Raw genomic sequence first — 20,726 nt, 5'->3', positions numbered from 1 at the left:
TCTGGATAATTATGCATGATAATGTTTAGAAGAATACAGAAAAATTAATTTAAAGCTGCTAAACCTCCAGGTGTACAGGTGGTCAATTAGGACAATGAGCCAACCTGAAAGTAACAATTGAGCCTTTACCTACCCATTGCAACAATGCAAGCAAGAGGGGCTGATTCCCCAGTGCTTCGCTTTTCACCCTGGCACCACGTATGTGTCAGTGGAATGCAGTGCAGCTGGGGGGACACCCTGGTCTCCTACCTTTCTATGAACATGTAAGCAAAGGGGATAGAGGGAATGGGCTAGCCATAGAAAGAGACTGAGTCAGAGTAGAGAAGTGCCTCAGCCAAGGCACCCAATAAAGAGGTCTCTGAACAGAAGTGCCCCGAGAAATAGAGATAAACATTTAAGAGCATGGTTGGCGAAGGGGAGGGGGGGATGCCGAATCCTTGCATCTCCCTCCAGAAAACAGCAATTCCAGTCTAATAGAAGGAGGGTAGCTTCCTTCCCACAAGGCCTGCCAAATAAAGCTTTATAATTGCCTTTGGTCAGATCTAAAAGATCACATGTAGGGTTTTGGCCAACTCCTCAAAACATCTATTATTCTTACAGCTGTGTTAGACATGATAAGTCAGTCTGCACATGCTGAACTCTCCATACAAATGTGTTCTGAAGAACAAGTCAGCTCCTGAGCATTGTGAATTAAGCAAAGCTAGTCATGAATGATCCACTTTAACAACTTGACTAGCTTCCATAGGGACCCCTTTAGTATATGCTTCTTAGACCCCCAGGACTCTTGGCTCCTCCAACAACTGCACGTATTCATTAGGATTTTTGTCAGCTAAAAATGACAGGGGGCCAATTTAGACTAGCTTAAACCATAAACAAAGCTTTTGTTCGAAGAAACTAAACTGACCAGAGGCATGGGTGACTTTGACATGGTGAAATACAGAGGTCCAAATGTGCCATCAGGAAACTCGTTCTTAACATATATAATGCATTATTAGCCCCAGGAGAGGAACCTTTCTTTCCAACATTCTTTTCTCCTGCCCTCCATCACGAGGGCATCATCCTCAGGAAGCTCTTTGTACAAAGCATGAGACATAGCCCACCAGCAGCTCCAAGATTATCTTTGCTCAGAGCTAGCTTTCTGAAAGAAGAGAGCTGCTCCTTACCCACCAGCAACCACTGCAAACTCAAGCAAGGACTGCGATTGGCTCCTCACATGTCCATTCCTGAGCCAACAACTGCAGCAAGGACAGCAGAGCCACAGGCTTGTCGCCCCACCAAAAATACTTGGAGAGAGGGAGGAGAGTCCCCAGAAGGAAGAGATAGTCTTCAGGCACAGTATATTATTAAGGAAGAACTACACAGCATTCTATCAAAACTTGATGTGAGGAAATCACTTTGAAAATTTGTTTTTTAAAAACACTGCTATGCTTGCAGATCTTATATTCCTAAAGATTAAAAAAAAAAAAGTTTTTTCCCAGAACACTTAACAGGAATCAAGTTACTAAGCCAAAAGAGAAGAAAGGGGAGCTTCTTAGTGAGGACTGACCATAGAAAAGATCAGGCACTGATCTTGGCAATTTTCTTTTATTTCTTTTATCACTTTTTTTTTTTTTTTTGTCACCATAAGTGTATTCCTTAATCCCATCTTCTATTTCCCCCTTCTCCCCCCTTTCTGGTAACCATGTTATTCTCTATAGTTAAGAGTCTGTTTCTTGGTTTGTCTCCCTCTTTTTTATTTTCTCATTTGTTTTGCTTCTTAAATTCCGCATATGAGTGAGATCATATGGTATTTGTGTTTCTCTGATGGGCTTATTTTCCTAAGAATTATACTCTCTAGGCCATCCATGTTGCTGTGAATGGCAAAATTCCATTCCCTTTTATGGCCAAATAGTATACCACATCTTCTGTATCCATTCATCAGTCAATGGACGCTTGGGCTGCTTCCATAGTTAGGCTATTGGAAATAATGCTGCAATAAACATAGGAGTTCATGTATCATTTGAATTACTGTTTTTGTATCTGGGGAGTAAATATGCAGTAGTGTGATTACTGAATCATAGAGTAGTTCTATTTCCTATTTTTTGAGGAACCTCCACATTGTTTTCTACAGTGGCTGTACCAGTTTGCATTCCCACCAACAGTGCAAGAAGGTTCCTTTTTATTCACATCTTGCCAACACTCGTTTCTTGTGTACTGAATTTTAGCCATTCTGACAGGTGTGATGGGCCTGGCAACTTAATAAGACCAATTCATTGAATCCTCAGAATGACCATTAGGCAAGATGAGAAAATTGGAACCCAACAAGATAAGGCCCTAGCCCAAGAACCCAGAACTATTAAATGATAGAGCAGCTCTTACATTACATGCTCATTCTCTAATAAAAATGCTATGTTTCTAAAGACTGTAGTCAGAGATACAGAAGGACACTACATAATTCTTAAAGGGACTATCCACCAAGATGATCTAACAATTGTAAATATCTATGCCCCCAATATGGGAGCAGCCAATTACATAAGAAAACTGTTAGTCAAGATAAAGAGTCATAATGATATGACTATATTAATAGTAGGAGATCTTAACAGAAATAGATCATTGAAGCAGAAAATCAATAAAGAAACAAGAGCATTGAATGACACATTGGACCAGATGGACCTCATAGATATATACAGAACGTTCCACCCTAAAACAACAGAATACTCATTCTTCTCAAGTGCACATGGAACCTTCTCCAGAATAGACCACATACTGGGTCACAAATCAGGACTCAACTGATACCAAAAGACTGAGATTATTCCCTATATATTCTCAGATCACAATGCTTTGAAACTAGAGCTCAATCACAAGGAAAAGTTCAGAAGTAACTCAAACACCTGGAAGCTAAAGACCACCTTGCTTAAGAATGCTTGGATCAACCAGGAGATCAAAGAAGAACTGAAACAATTCATGGAAACCAATGAGAATGAAGACACATCAGTCCAAAACCTATGTGATACAGCAAAGGCAGTCCTAAGGGAGAAATACATAGCCATCCAAGCTTTCCCCAAAAAAACTGAAAAATCCAGAACACACCAGCTGTCTCTACACCTTAAAGAACTGGAGAATCAACAACAAATCAAACCAACTCCACACATAAGAAGGGAAATAATCAAGATTAAAGCTTAGATCAATGAGGTAGAAACCAAAGATACAGTAGAACATATCAATGAAACTAGAAGCTGGTTTTTTGAAAGAATCAATAAGATCGATAAACCATTGGCCACACTAATCCAAAACAAAAGAGAGAAAGCACAAATTAATAAAATTGTGAATGAAAAAGGAGAGATCACAACTAACACCAAAGAAGTAGAAACAATCATCAGGAGTTATTATCAACAGTTATATGCCAAGAAGTTAAGCAACCTCGATGAAATGGATGCATTCCTGGAAAACTATAAACTCCCAATATTGAACCAGGAAGAAATTGACAACCTGAGTAGACTGATATCTAGTAACGAGATTGAAGCAGTGATCAAAAACCTCCCGAAAAACAAGAGCCCAGGGCCTGACGGATTCCCTGGGGAATTCTACCAAACTTTCAAAGAAGAAATAATGCCTGTTCTTCTCAAGCTGTTTCAAAAAACTGAAGCAGAAGGAAAACTTCCAGATGCTTTCTATGAAGCCAGCATTACCCTGATCCCCAAACCAGGCAAAGACCCTACCAAAAGGCAGAATTTCAGACCAATATCACTGATGAATATGGATGCTAAGATTCTCAACAAGATCCTAGCAAACAGGATCCAACAGCACATTAAAAAGATTATCCACCATGACCAGGTGGGATACATCCCTAGGTTACAAGTATGATTCAACATTCACAAATCAATCAACGTGATAGAACAAATCAATAAGAGAAGAGAGAAGAACCACATGGTCCTCTCAATTGATGCAGAAAAAGCATTTGACAAAACCCAGCATCCATTCCTGATTAAAACGCTTCAAAGTATAGGGATAGAGGGAACATTCTTGAACTTCATAAAAATCTATCTATGAAAGACCTACAGCAAATATCATCCTCAATGGGAAAAAGCTCGCAGCCTTCCCGTTGAGATCAGGAACACGACAAGGATGCCCACTCTCACCACTCTTGTTCAACATAATATTAGAAGTCCTAGCAACAGCAATCAGACAACAAAGAGAAATAAAAGGTATCCAAATTGGCAATGAAGAAGTCAAACTCTCTCTCTTCGCAGATGACATGATTCTTTATATGGAAAACCCAAAGACTCCACCCCGAAACTACTAGAACTCATACAGCAATTCAGTAACGTGGCAGGATACAAAGTACAGTGTACAGTGGCTTTCTTATACACTAACAATGAAAATACAGAAAGGGAAATTAGAGAATCGATTCCATTTACTATAGCACCCAGAACCATAAGATACCTGGGAATAAACCTAAGCAAAGAGGGAAAGGATCTGTATTCGAGGAACTACAGAACACTCATGAAAGAAATTGAAGAAGACACAAAAAGATGGAAGACCATTCCATGCTCTTGGATCGGAAGAATAAACATTGTTAAAATGTCTATACTGCCTAGAGCAATCTATACTTTTAATGCCATTCCAATAAAATATCCACCAGTATTTTTCAAAGAGCTGGAGCAAATAATCCTAAAATTTGTATGGAATCAGAAGAGACCCTGAATCGCTAAGGAAATGTTGAAAAACAAAAATAAAACTGGGGGCATCACGTTACCTGATTTCAAGCTTTACTACAAAGCTGTGATCACCAAGACAACATGGTACTGCCATAAAAACAGACACATAGACCAGTGAAACAGAGTAGAGAGCCCAGATATGGACCCTCAACTCTATGGTCAACTAATCTTCAACAAAGCAGGAAAAAATACACAGTGGAAAAAAGACAGTCTCTTCAATAAATGGTGCTGGGAAAATTGGATAGCTATATGTAGAAGAATGAAGCTCAACCATTCTCTTACATCGTACACAAAGATAAACTCGAAATGGATAAAAGACCTCAATGTGAGACAGGAATCCATCAGAATCCTAGAGGAGAACATAGGCAGTAACCTCTTTGATATCAGCCACAGCAACTTCTTTCAAGATATGTCTGCAAAGGCAAAGGAAACAAAAGCAAAAATGAACTTTTGGGACTTCATCAAAATCAAAAGCTTCTGCACAGCAAAGGAAACAGTCAACAAAACAAAGAGGCAACCCACGGAATGGGAGAAGTTATTTGCAAATGACAGTACAGACAAAAGGTTGATATCCAGGATCTATAAAGAACTTCTCAAACTCAACACACACAAAACTGATAATCATATCAAAAAATGGGCAGAAAATATGAACAGACACTTCTCCAGTGAAGACATACAAATGCCTATCAGACACATGAAAAAATGTTCATCATCACTAGCCATCAGGGAGATTCAAATTAAAACCACATTGAGATACCACCTAACACCAGTTAGAATGGCCAAAATTAACAAGATAGGAAACAACGTGTGTTGGAGAGGATGTGGAGAAAGGGGAACCCTTTTACACTGTTGGTGGGAGTGCAAGTTGTTGCAGCCACTTTGAAGAACAGTGTGGAGATTCCTCAAGAAATTAAAAATAGAGCTTCCCCATGATCCTGCAATTGCACTACTGGGTATTTACCCCAAAGATACAGATGTAGTGAGAAGAAGGGCCATCTGTACCCCAATGTTTATAGCAGCAATGGCCACGGTCGCCAAACTGTGGTAAGAACCAAGATGCCCTTCAACAGACGAATGGATAAGGAAGATGTGGTCCATATACATTATGGAGTATTATGCCTCCATCAGAAAGGTTGAATACCCAACTTTTGTAGCAACATGGACGGCACTGGAAGAGATTATGCTGAGCGAAATAAGTCAAGGAGAAAGAGTTAAGTATCATATGGTTCCACTTATTTGTGGAGCATAACAAATAACATGGAGGACATGGGGAGATGGAGAGGAGATGGGAGTTGAGGGAAATTGGAAGGGGATGTGAACCATGAGAGACTATGGACTCTGAAAAACAATCTGAGGGCTTTGAAGGGGTGGGGTGGGTGGGAGGTTGGGGGAGCCAGGTGGACGGTATTAAGGAGGGCATGTATTGCTTGGAGCACTGGGTGTGGTGCAAAAACAATAAATTCTGTTATGCTGAAAAGAAATTAAAAAAAAAGTAAAAAGAAAATAAGAATCACCCATATTTTTAGCATATAAATCAGTGTTATGATCTATTTGCTTCTGGTGTTCTAATATTTTCTCCATCTCTAAACGTTTTATCACATAAGTAATATATGAATAAATTCTCTGTAAAAGAATGTGAAAATCACAAATAAAACGAAATGTCTTATTTTTGTACAAAAAAAAAAAAAGAAAAACAAAGCTGGGAGCATCACGTTGCATGATTTCAAGCTTTATTAGAAAGCTGTGATCACCAAGACAGCATGGTACTGGCATAAAAACAGACACATAAACCAGTGGAACAGAGTAGAGAGCTCAGATATGGACCCACAATGCTATGGTCAAATAACTTTCGACAAAGGAAGAAAAAAATATTCAGTGGAAAAAAGTCTCATCAATAAATGGTGCTGGGAAAATTGGACAGCTCTGTATAGAAGAATGAAACTCAACTATTGTCTTACACTGTACACCAAGATAAACTCGAAATGGATAAAAGACCTCAAAGTGAGGCAGGAATCTATCAAAATCCTGGAGGAGAACATAGGCAGTAACCTCTTCAACATTGGCCACAGCAACTTCTTTCAAGATATGTCTCCAAAGGCAAAGGAAACAAAACTGAAAATGAACTTTTGGTACTTCATCAAGATCAAATCTTCTGCACGGCAAAGGAAACAGTCAACAAAACAAAGAGGAAACCCATGGAATGGGAGAGGATATTTGCAAATGACACTACAGACAAAGGGCTGATATTCGAGATGTATAAAAAAGCTCCTCAAACTCAACACACACAAAACAGATAATAACATCAAAAAATGGACAGAAGACATGAACAGACACTTCTCCAAAGAAGACATACAAGTGTCTAACAGACACATGAAAATATGTTCATCATCATTAGCCATCAAGGAGATTCAAATCAAAAGCACATTGAGATACCACCTTACACCGGTTAGAATGGCCAAAATTAATAAGATAAGAAACAACAAGTGCTGGAGAGGATATGGAGAAAGGGGAACCCTCTTACACTGTTGGTGGGAATACAAGTTGGTGCAGCCACTTTGGAAAACAGTGTGATATTCCTTAAGAAATTAAAAATAGAGCTTCCCTACGACCCTGCAATTGCATTACTGGGTATTTACCCCAAAGATACAGATGCAGTGAAAAGAAGGGCCATATGTATTCCCAATGTTTATAGAAGTAATGGCCACAATCGCCAAGTTGTGGAAAGAGCCAAGATGCCCTTCAACAGATGAATGGATAAAGAAGATATGATTCATATATACAATGGAATATTATGCCTCCATCAGAAAGGATGAATACTCAACTTTTGTATCAACAGGGGCAAATCTGGAGGAGATTATGCTGAGTGAAATAAATCAAGCAGAGAAAGTCAATTATCATATGGTTTCACTTATTTGTGGAACATAAGAAATAACATGGAGGACATTAGGAGAAGGAAAGGACAAGTGAGTTGGGGGAAATCAGAAGCGGAGATGAACCATGATTGACTGTGGACTTTGCGATACAAGTGGAGGGGTTTCAAAGGGAGGGGGGTGGTGGTATGGGTGATAGTGGTGGTGCGTATTAAGGCGGGTAAGTATTGCATTGAACACTGGGTGTGGTGCATAACAATGAATCTTGGAACACTGAAAAAATAAAATTAAATTAAAAAAATTAAAAAGATATGGAGTTCCTAATCTCATGGAACTTATATTCTAATTGCGTGGGTGGGCTCTAGACATTATGCGCTATGTCATATGATAATAGGTGTTAAGAAGAAAAGTAAAACCAAGGAAGAGGACACTGAATGATAGTGCAAAACTATTTTGGACAGCTTACTTAGGGGAATCCTCTTAATATACTAACATTGGAGTATAGTCCTCTGTGAAATGCAGGTGACAGCTAAGAGGATGTCATGAGGAATCAGTTCTCAGACATGGAGAGCAGTCAGGACAAACTCCTGGAGGTAGACATGTGCTTGGATGGGTCAGGAACAGCCTTGAGGCTCTCATGTGGCAGGAGTAAAGTAAGAGATGGGCCCCAGTAGGAGATGAGGTCAGCGAGGAAGGGAGCCAGTCTTAGACACCAGTGGCCTTTCAGGACTGGGTTATGACTTCTGATTTATTCTCAGTGATGCAAAAATCTATTGAAGAGTTTTGAACAGAGGAGAGAGAGAATTTGATTTATAATTTTAGAAGGTCATTCTGGCTCTTATTCAGGAAACAGAGTGTAGGGGGGCAAGGACAGAAAAAGGAAGGGTTGCTGACTAGGTCTGTAATAATAATCCAAAAAAGGAATTATGACAGCTTTGACTAGAGTGATAACAGAAAGTTGTGAGAAGTGGTCTGATTATCGATAGTCTTCAAAATTAAGGTCAACAGGGATTTGTTGAAAACAAAGTGCAGGATGGGAGTGAAGAATTACTCTAACTTTTCAACTTGAGAAACTATAAGGATGGAGCTACCATTTACTCAGATGGGGAAGATGAGGGTAAGGGCAGGTTGGGAGAAAAGGAGAAGGAGCTGAGTTTTAAAAATGTGAAGTTTGAGATGCCTATGAGACATGTAGGGGAATATTTTAAATTGGAAGTTGAATGTAGGAGTTTAGAGTTCAGGGGATATGTCCAGGTTAGTGATGAGTATTTGAATATCATCAGCATATAAATGATATTTAAAGCCATGGGATTGGATGAGTTGATCTATCCAAGAAAGTAAATGTAGATAAATAAGAACAGAGATCCAAAGGACAGGTCTTTGAGCACTCCAACATTCATACGTCAGGAAAACCAGTGAATGAGCCTGAGGAGTGGCCAGTGTGTTAGGAGGAAAGCCAAGTGATAATCCCAAAGGTAAGTAAAGGAAATATATCAAAGATTAGAGAGTGGTCATCATGTTAAATGTAGCTGATAGGCTACATCTGGTAAGAATTGAGAATTGGTTTTGAATGGCAGAGTAAAGGCCATTGCTGACCCTGATTGAATTAGTTTTGGTGAGGATATGAAGTTGAAAGCCTAACCTGAGGATGTTCAAGAGAAGATGGAAAGTGCAGACAGATCATGGACCACTCTTGGAAGAGTTTTTCTGTGAAAAAAATGGACTGTAGTTGAAAGTGGTTGATGGGGGACATTATATTATATTTGGATGCTGCTGGTAATGAACAAGAAGGGGAAATGATTGATGATAGAAGAAATGGAGATTCGTTGGAGCAATTTCCTTGAGTTAGTGAAATGGGATAGGAACTAATTCACATGTCAAAGTTTTGGCCATGGATGGGAGCATGCCATTATTATATGGGGAGAGATGCAGTATGTATGGTTCAGGTGTATTTAGTGTGGTAGTTTTGTGTGAAACATTTGGAGGTTATCTTCTGATGGCGCTACTGTCTCAATTAAATAAAATGCAAGGTCATTCACTAAGAATAAGGAAGTAGCAAAAATGGCAGAACTTTGAGGAGGGATAAGAAGCTGAGAAACAGGCAGCCAAACAGGCAGAGATGTTTGAAGAAGGGCATGTGGTACGTTTCGCGAAGAGCAATGAGACTCTCTGGACGTCACTACTCAGGAATTCAAAGTGGAATCACCCATGCGCTTGTGTGTTTTCTTCCAGCTGTTTGCAGGCACAAAAGAAGGTTGAGAATTAGTTTTAAGCATTTTTTGGGTTCATTTTTTGCTTTTCCCTAAGGAAGAGTGAGGGGAGAATAGATGCCTATGTAGAGAATTGATTATAATGACGGACTGTGGATTTTCACATGACTAAAAACAAAAGGGTGAGGGATGAGGAACACTAAATTGAATAAATTTTAATCTGGTTGTGATTGAGGGATTGTTGAAATGTGAGCACAGCAGGAGAGATCTGGAGATGGAGTTGGTAGTAAGTGTGGGATTCTTCCAGCTGATCTTTTAGAGGGATAGCAGTAGAAGGTGGTAATCTGGGATAGGACATGGGATGGGTTTGTGAGATGAGATAGAGGACACAATTATTGTAGGAGAGAAAGTCAAAGAATTGAGAAGCTAGAGTGTTGGATGGATCATCTATATTGATATTGAAAATACCAACCTGAAACTCTATATTGCTACTTACTAGGGTTATTCCCTAAATGCTTAATTCTCAGGGAATATTTATTGAATGAAATATTCCAAAATGATAGTCAAGTTGCAGTTCCAGAATAATTTCTTGTGTGCACAGTTGAAACAAAATAAGTAGATCCTATTTCACAGTGAGCCAAAGTGAGGATACTAATCTCTAAAAATAGAGTACAGCAAATTAGCTCTTTGGGGGAATTACTTGGCAAATTCTCTTTCCTTGGACTCTGCAAAACTTAGCTTCCCAAACACAACAGAATGAATTCACACAACATCAACAAGAACTTTTATCTTTAAAAATGTTTCTCTTTCTATATAATTAGGTCTTTGGAAGGAAGACAAACATAAGCAGAGGGTATTGTGTACACAGAAGGTGATGAAGGGGAAAAGAGTCAATGGAATTTGGATTTTTCCTCATCATTATGATGGTAACTAGAGTTTAGCAATTTTTTTCTTTTTGGTCCCAATTAAAAGTAAGAGCTTTGAAGCTGACCTTCCCTTAGAAATAGTGGGTACTATGAGAATGCAGGGCTGTATTTATACTGATAAATGGGTTGAGTTTCTAACATTTTGGGGTTGGTTTATTTGGTAGGTGAAATGTATTTTCCCATGGAAATAATTTTACATGTGGAAGTCAGTTTCCTAGGCAAGTTTTTGTCTTCATAATGAACCAAAGTAATGAGTATTATTTTGTTTTGTCTTAATAAAAAGGGTTGTAATGTTTTATAATACTATGTTAATATATTTAGAAGGAGGATTGTCTCCCCTTCCCTCTGGAGCTAGCTTATTTGATATATAATTACACCAATATGTCTTTCCTTTTAAGGAAAAACTGAGGTCCAGGTTGGAGTGTTGAAAGTGATTCTTTCATTTGGCCAACATCTTAGTTTCCTCTAGAAGTAGAATCTCCTGAGAAATATGAGAGAAAGATAGAGGTAGGTCATTTCAGTGGCCCATTTTGGCTTTGAGTTCAAGCATCATTCTACAATTAAGCTCTACCAGTAATAAAGCAGACACTGTATTTTAATTCTTGTCTAGAACCTGTGTCTACATTCCAACTGGACCAGAATCCTTAGGAGAGAATAATGTGGTATATTGGTATCCTCAAGCTTCAGCAATATTATATAGCACTAGACCAAACTGCACTTGAGTGGTGCCCTTCATGGATGCAAGTGAAGTCAGACTTGTCCACCAAATTCATCTGCTGCCTGTCTTTCCCTCACTGTTTGAGAGTTTCTCCCTGCCATTGACACTGTGCTCTCCTCTGCTCCTCTTTAACACCCTTCCCCTGCCATCACTGTTATGTCCCTGAAGGGGATATATGGTGTAATTTAGAGAGCTCTGGCAAGAGAATTCCCACCTCATTACCATTCAGGCTATTTGCAAATGTACCCACCTATTCTTTTTTGGAAACCAGTGTGGTTTGGGGAAAAGATATAACTTTGGAATGGACAAGTTGATTTTGACGTGGGTTGACTATCTACTTGTTTTGGAGTTTGGGAAACCTCATTAACTGTCTGAGACTTGGTTTCCTCATATGTAAAATAGAAGATGTCAACTTCAATGTAACTTGAGGAGTTGCTCTGTGGATTGAATGTTTCCACCAGTATCTAACACTGTTTCTCGAACAATTAGGTAGATTAGCATGGATATCACCTCCCTCTTACTAACTTTAATGGTAGTATTTATCTACATTTTATAAAATGAGACAGCTGGGACTCTGAGTGGGTAAGTAAATTGTAGAGCTGGGATTCACACCCATGTTCATCTTACTCCCATTACATTACAAGCTCAGCGCCCTCCCAGAGGACCCTTCATGTCATCCATGAGGATGGAGTATTAACTGAGGTTGCGGCTGGTGCCATCCCACAGCCACAGTCCCCAAACGCCCCTGTCAGACAGCAGGAGGATGCCTTTTAAGCAGAATGGGCACCCACTGCAGGCTCATCCCAAGAGTAATCGTGACTTTTGGTGATAAAATTTTTAACAAGAAATGAGATCATTTTCTTTCTTTTTGAGATATCAGTAGGCCCTATTAAAAATGGTTATTTTTTCAAACAATGATTAGAAAAAGCCATACTGGGTAGAATGCCAAATCCAAGAATCTCAGATTAGATCTGAAAACTAAAAGACCATATATTTAGTAAAAAAGTGGAGAGAAACATGTAAGACACATCATTTTTTCTTTTCTTTATTTATTTTTAAAGATTTTATTTATGAGAGAGAGAGAGAGAGCATGAGCAGGGAAGAGGGAAAAACAGATGCTGAGCAGGGGGTCTGGTGCAGGACTTGATCTCAGGACCCTGGAATCATGACCTGAGCCAAAGGCAGAGGCCTAACTGACTGTGCCACCCAGGAGGCCCTCATTTTGGCTTTTTAATAACTGGGAATGAGATAGAACTTTTTAAAAGACAAAGATAAAGATATGGGCAGTTGTGGCTCCTTGTGTGGAAGGAAAGCACTACAAATCTCCTGAAGTCCATTGATCTGAGTAAGAGTAACCTTGTCATCACACACCAGGTGTGCACATTTCAATCACCAACAAAACAGATAGGAGGAATTACTAGGGCTTCAGAAGGTTTTGTGTTACAAGTAACTTCTTGATGAGAAAGTCAGTATTGGAAATATTTTCTGTGTTAAAAAGTTTAAAAAAGTTGACTGTATCTCTCCAAGGATGAAGTTGTCTTCCAAGAATTTATTTTACTTGCAGAAGTGGCAGGTAGGGTGAAAAAGTGATGGAAAAAGAGGAATGAAAATGACTGAAGGAGATCACGAGATGGAGAGATGCCAAAAGGAGTAAAGAGAGTGACGCCAATAGAGAGAGAGACACATGATGTATTGCAAGGAAAAAAGAAAACATTATGGTGTGGGGTGGCTTCCAGACAACTCTAACAACTTCATTTGCTTTTTTCATCAGAAACTCCGGGGAAAGGCATAATCATTTCTCAATTGAAATTTAATTCCTTTGTAGCTGTATAGGTGGTAAATAAGTTTGGATTACTGTGCTGGTCTTCCGTGTTCCAGGTATCCTCTTGTCTCATCCCTACATTGCAGCCATCTGGCAGTAATAAATCTCTGTGTGGTTTCCATTTGTGGGTGGAGAGGGAGAGTGACATGCTTCTTTATTCAGGGAACTTTGCCTATAGTTTTGGTTCTAAGAAGGACCCTGGCACTAAAGATGTAGATTCACTCTTAGAAAGCATAAGTCTAATGGAAATAGGTATTTTTAGATAGGACCTTCTTGGAATTAGATGCTTCCAACACCACAAGCAAGCCTATGTGAGCTTGGGCAAGAGTTTGATTGCTCTGTGTCTCAGTTTGCTCACCCATAAAGAAGAGGATAATGCCCCTGTAGGATTTTGTAAAGGGCAAATGCAATTATAGGTGTAAAAGGCACATAGTGTCTGGCACATAGGAAATTGAATCAATTAGGGTTCATTCAGAAAGCAGAAATTCTAATTGACATCTTAACAGAAGAGAATTTAATATAGGGGATTGGTAAAATAGGGATTGGAGGAAAAAATGGGAAAAACAAAACGAAACAAAAGCCAGCCAACAAACAAAAGCCAAAAGTCCCCACGAGGTAGCACAGGCATAGTAAAGGGAGAATGAAGGAATGTGGTGAGGTTATCAGAATGTGGACCCGAAGAGAAGGAGCTCACAACCCAAGCCTCTAGGAGGGGACACCAGCCAGGACCATGTGTTTCTGAGGAAGCACAGTGAGACCAATCTTGAGAGTGTGGGAAACTAACAAACAAACTGGAAACAAAAACAAACTACTTCTGCCCAGGTAAAGAGCTCTTGCCTGTGTGACACAGACAGGAACAGAGAGTCAAGCAGGAAGGAGCTTGTTGCCTCTTCCTCTTCCACTGTCTCCGTCTCTCTAGCAGCCCAGTGGGCAGGGCATGGAAGAGAAGACTTGGCAACAAAGAAATGTGGTTTATTACCTCAATCCCAACATCAGAGCAGAGCACAGAAGGGTGGATATGGAGTTGAGAGGCAGTAGTTTAATAACTTGGACATAAGTGCTCAATAAATATTGGCCACACTCTTTAGCTGGCATCTCCTCCCCACCTCCCCTCCCTCTTTTATTTTTTCCCCCAGTAATCTTGATTTTTTTTTTAAAATTCTGTATACTGAAGGATAAAACCAAGGATGGCAAGGAAAAGAGCCCATGGATCTCAGCAGAAGAAAAGAATAAAGAGAGAAAGAGCCTAGTCTCACACAAGTTGGAAGATTTGGCTGTAGGATCATACTTCAGTTTTTTTGGCAGATCAGATTTTGAGTCACTTTGTGTGACTCTCCCATAAGGGAAATTTGCTGATGCCTTGAGTGAAGAGCTTTTCTATTAAACAGGAAATGCTTCTCATACAAAAGTCAGGGTAGGGCCGCCTGGGTGGCTCAGTGGGTTAAGCCTCTGCCTTTGGCTCAGGTCATGATCTCAGGGTCTTGGAATCAAGCCCTGCATCGGGCTCTCTGCTCAGCAGGGAGCCTGCTTCCCCTTCTCTCTCTGCTTCCCTCTCTGCTTACTTGTGATTTCTTTCTGTCAAATAAATAAATAAATAAATAAATAAAGTCTTTAGGAAAAAAAAAAGTCAGGATAAAGTTAATGCATTGCTCTCTCATTAGTACTTTTGCCCTAGAGGAGGGAGGACAGGCAGCTGAACATTTCTCAGGAAGGAGGGAAGAGCAGAGGTAGAGATACCTGCTGGGTGGGACTGGAAAGGCAAGCGAGAGGAGAGGCTGGGATGTAGCCAACCCACTGGTCTGCATGTGTCAGCCTGACGTGTACTGTGTGGCTGCTTCTGGATCACAGTAGGTGTGCTCAGGATTCAAAGACATTCAAGATGCAGTTATCACTCTTGTAGTGCTCCAAGAAAGCAAGTACAAAAATGCCTAAATGTTAGAATCAGCCCTTCCTCGAGAGGTCACAGCCAATCCTTTCTTCTTCACTGGATCAGCTCCATTTCTTGTGTCCTTTTCAAACCTCAGGTTTTTACTTTTATTTTTTATTTTATAAACTTTGACAATAGCCAACGGATTTTCCATGTAAAAATAATTTAAAGTTATTAAAAAAAAGTCAGTGAGGATGAAGAAAATACATAATTTTGTCATTTCAAGATGGTCAAATACCACTCTGCAAAACCCGACAATTTGGGGCGGGATAGTCATTTGGATAGTGACCTATATCTATCTATCCATCCATCTGTTTATCCATCCATCCATCCATCCATCCATCCATCCATCCATCCATCTGTCCATTCTGTCCATTGTCCTGTTTCTTCTGTTTATCCAGCCCGCAAATCTCTAGAGTGCCTATTACTGGTACACAGGGCTGGGAATATTACAGATGACAATATAGTTTCTGCCCTCAGACTCTAGCAGAGAGAGACAGGGATACAAAAACTAAATTATAACAAAATGGCAAGTGTTTTTATAGAAGCATGAACAAGATACAAATTTCTTGGTATGAAATATATTATTATTATTATTACTTTTAAATTTTATTTTATTTTTTCAGTGTTCTAAGTTTCATTGTTTATGCACCACACCCTGTGCTCCTTGCAATACGTACCCTCCTTAACACTCACCAGCAGGATCACCCAACCCTTCACCCTTCTTCCCTCAAAACCCACAGTTTGTTTCTCAGAGTCCACAGTCTCTCATGGTTTGTCCCCCCATCCAATTTCCAACTCATTTCGCCTCTCTATCTCCCAATGTGCTCTGTGTTATTCCTTTGGCACCACAAGTAAGTGAAACCATATGATAATTGACTCTCTCTGCTTGAGTTATTTCACTGAGCATAATTTCCTCCAGTCCTGTTCATGTTGATACAAAACTTGGGTATTCATCCTTTGTGATGGAAGCATAATGTTCCATTGTATACATGGACCATATCTTCTTTATCCATTCATCTATTGAAGGGCATCTTGGCTCTTTCCACAGTTTGGCGATTGTGGCCATTGCTGCTATGAATATTGGGGTACAGATGGCCCTTCTGGTATGAAAGATATTATTAAAAGTAAAACTAAAGCAATAGGAAAACAATCCCTAGGATGTTCAGTGTAGCACCTTAACCAGGTAGTGTAGAGCCTAGTCTCAGATCCTGGATCTCGCCATTAAATTTTGTCAGCCAGAGCCTTAAATTTTTTTTGTGGCTTTATTATTTTTTAAAGATTTATTTATTTGAGGGGGGTAGGGGCAGCAGGGGAGGGAGAGAGACTCCCTGCTGAGCACAGAGCTCAATGTGGGGCTTGATCTCAGGACCCTGAGATTATAACCTGAGCTGAAGTCAAGAGTGGGCTACATAACTGACTGAGCCACCAGGCGCCCCTATGCCTTTATTTATTTATTTTTTTAATATTTAGAATGGACTAACAGTACTTAGCTCATAAAATTACAAATATAATTAAATGATTCAACACATATAAAGCAATTAGAATCATGTCTAGCATATAAAAAGCATTAAAATGTTGGCTAATATTAATATTTGTGTATTAACTTAGAGTTTAAATTCATCATTGCATTTAATCTGTAAAACCTCTCCTTGCCCTGGGAAAAAAAGGCAGAATTGTTATTAGTTTCCAAACAGGGAGAGTGAGGTCCAGGGAGGTTATTTTTTTGGGGAAAAGCCACAGAACGTCACAGCAGTGGAGCTGGAAATCTATCTCAGTGCTTCTTCTATAATGTTCTTTCTGTTATGCCACGAAGCATAATAGGTTGACTTGGAAAAGCTACTGTTGTTCCCCAAGCATCAGAGCGACTGACTGACTGCAGCTGGGCTGACTGTAAACACAGCCAAACGACACAGGCTGTAGCCTAACCCAGTCACTGCTGCTTTGCCTGCATCTGCCACTCAATACAAGGCCCCTGGTGATGAAGGGACAGAAGCCGTGGGTCAGGGAGCTGCCAAACACCAAACACACATCTTAATTGGTTACAGGCAGTCACCTCCGTCCAAATCCTTGATGGGAAAATGGTTCCCACAGGGGTCCAGAGAATTAGAAATTCAATGTCCTTTTCACATCAAAACAGGCTTTGGAGTCTGAAATCACTCAAGAGTGAGCTATTTTTGATTAATATTCTATTCCACATGTGGGTAGGTTTTCTAGATTGATCCATTCAGCATTGGGGTTGGGTCCTGTGAAAATGCATTAGAGCTCTGAGCACTGAGAACCTGAGGCTGAGAGAGCAACAGGAAATGGTGCAGGAGCCTAGGACTTACCAGGAAAGGAAGCACAGACCACAACTTGTGGCTGCTTCCGAATGAAGGGGGTACAGTGATTATGAAATGGGACTCGGAAGACTTGTGGGCCTGTTCATTTAAGTTCATCTCTCTCTCTCTCTCTCTCTTTTTTTTTTTAAATGTAAACTTTTTGTGTTCTTTTTTTTTTTCTTTTTAAAGATTTTATTTATTTATTTTTCAGAGAGAGAGAGAGACAGAGCATAAGCAGGAGGAACGACAGGCAGAGCAGGCAGAGGGAGAAGCAGGCTCGCTGTTAGCAAGGAGCCTGATGCAGAACTTGATCCCAGGACCCTGGGATCTTGACTTAAGCCGAAGGCAGCCGCTTAACTGACTGAGCCATTCTGAATCATAAGAGTATGTTCTTTTACACATGTATAAATAGTTTTAAAGTTTTGCCTTTAATATTTAAATATATAAACTATTCAGAATCAATGTTTATATATGTGTTTACATCCGTGATGCAGATATTCACTGCAACTTATTTTTTAAAACAAGTGATTGATTCTCACAGTACCATTTACTGAGTGGTCCATATTGTCTCATATAATCTGAAATACCAACTCTGATGTATATCACATTTCTGAAGGTAATTATTATTTTAATTAATGATAGATTAATTGAAAAAAATCTATATGAAACTCTGTGAAGTATGCATTTGTATCTTCATTTTACATAGAACTTGGCCAGAGTTGCATGGAAAATGACACAAATCCTTTTGACAGCAATGTCCATGCTCCTAACACTTGGGGAAATGAGAAAGTCAAGTCATGCTGGGATTTGAGGAAACCTTATTTCCACAAAAAAATTAGAAGCCACCAAAATGCTTTCAGCAGGGCAATGACATACTTTGATTTCCATTTTAATGAGTCTTTAGAATTGGATAAAAAAGTAGGTCATGAGAAGGAAGTCATGGTTGGGGGAGACATAAGTTCATTGGCTCTTACAGTGGTCCAGATAAGAGGTGCTGGCACCTGGATCTCCGGGGCTTCAGTGGAGATGGAGAAAAGCAAATGGTTTTGAAATATTTTTGGAGGCAAGCACATCAGGATTTGCTGTTCAAGTAGATTTAATTGGAGGCTGAGAGAAGGGGAAGAATCAAGGAGGACATGTGGAGAGAGCAGCTGGGTGATGGTGGTGCCAGTTGTGATAGGAAACCTAGGATGTCACCAGGGGAGTGATGGGGACACATCAATTTGTGATGTCTATGAGACAAGATGTCAACAGGCACACTTGAGATACAAGTTTGGAGCTGGGGCGGGGAGGGAGTTTGGACTATTGATGCGCACTTGCATTGACTAGTGACTTTAGCTGGGAGATTTATACAGGAATGGTATTATAAGGACTCCTGATTTTGGTGAATTGGAAAGGCAGTAGTAAGTGACATTGGAGAGAATAAATGCAGATGAATCTTTCAAGAAGCTCAGCTGTGAAGGAAAGGAGAACAAAGGCAGAAGAAACAGAAGTAGAGGTGGGTAGAGGGTTGAGCAACTTTTTTTTTATAAGATGAGATGGATGTATTCTGTGTAGAAGGAATTAATACAGAAGTAGTGGTCAAAAATAAAGGAAGGAGAGAAAAAACTAAAATAACATGACTGAAGAGGCAGGGGGTTGAGGAGATGGGGTAGAGAGATATCCTTTCCTTGGAGGCCAGAGAAGCAGCATGCCATTTTCTGAAAGTGGCAGAGGAAGGTGACACTGTAATGTGATGTCAAGCCGGGTGGTTTGGGTTTGCATTGGGCTCTGCAGTTTACAAGTGATAGAACATTTTAAATCTTATTTTCTTCACTGGTAATATGGGAACGATGATACTATTACCCATGTGTAGGACTGTTATAAGGACTAGATGAGATATGTAGAGCATTTAGCATAGAGCTTAGTAGATATGAGGTTATACTGTGTTAATGAGTATAGGTTTGCATCTATAGGTGGGAAGCCAAAGGTATTCACACTGAGTACCCCAGTTGCTCGATGAGGTGAAATTGGGCTGGGTTATGAAGACCACCTGTTTGCAGGAGCATTCCAGATGATGGAGAGGGAATGATGGCCAGCAACCCTATCCTTCTGCTGGCGTTACTATAGCAGGGGAAAGTGGTTTAAAGTGAGAATGAAAAACAATCTGAGGGTTTTGAAGGGGTGGGGGGTGGGAGGTTTGGGGAACCAGGTGGTGGTTATTGGAGAGGGCATGGATTGCATGGAGCACTGGGTGTATTGCAAAAACAATGAATACTGTTACGCTGGAAATAAATTAAAAAATTAAAAAAAATAAAGACAATCAAACCTAGAACTTTACATCCAAAAAAAAAAAAATAAAGTGAGAATGAAGGGCAAGAATTCAGACTGTTCTTGTCCTGGTTGATACAAGTGACAGAGACTGGACTGAATCTCTCACCTTCTTGGAACTGGCCCCAAAATAACATGGGAGGTTCTAGGAAACTGGAAACAAAACCCCTCTTTCTGGCTGCAAGAGCTGTGGACAGAGCTGCCTGTTTGACAGGTTGCCTCTTTGAAACATGGCATGATGTGTCCTGTTTTATATAGAACTTGTTTGGAGTTCAACTGCCTTTTTCTTTCAGGGTATTTGTGGTTATGGGAGGGCAGATTTCATCTCCTCAAGATTATGCAGACATTTAGTCCAATGCAGGTCTGAAGACACATTGCAAAAAGTTCTGATGGTTATCACAATATAGAGTTGATCCTGGCTCTTTTACTATTGAACTGTGTGACTTTGGTCAGCATCTGGAAAAGGAGAGATGTGGTCTGAAAAGCTGATGATTCACAGTAGTGAATCTAGTTCTCCAAACATTTGCAACACAGGAACCTCACTAAGCCATTCTTGCCTGAGAGGTGATTCTTCTTCTTCTTTTTTTTTTTTTTAAAGATTTTATTTATTTATTTGACAGACAGAGATCACAAGTAGGCAGAGAGGCAGGCAGAGAGAGAGAGAAGGGGAAGCAGGCTCCCCGCTGAGCAGAGAGCCTGATGTGGGGCTCGATCCCAGGACACTGGGATCATGACCTGAGCTGAAGGCAGAGGCTTTAACCCACTGAGCCACCCAGACACCCCGAGTGATGATTCTTCTTGCACCTTGAAGGTGTATGGAAAGAGATTTTGTTGGCAGGTGGATGTCTCTCAACACACCAGAATTAATGTAATTAATTGATTAATGGGTAATTGCTAATTACTCATTGTTCTTTCCTGTTTCTTT

The sequence above is a fragment of the Enhydra lutris genome, unplaced genomic scaffold (assembly GCF_002288905.1).
Source record: "Enhydra lutris kenyoni isolate GAN:26980312 unplaced genomic scaffold, ASM228890v2 scaffoldscaffold21, whole genome shotgun sequence".
NCBI classification, from domain to species: domain Eukaryota; kingdom Metazoa; phylum Chordata; class Mammalia; order Carnivora; family Mustelidae; genus Enhydra; species Enhydra lutris.
The sequence above is the reverse complement of the archived record's forward strand: the minus strand, read 5'-3'. Positions refer to the sequence as shown.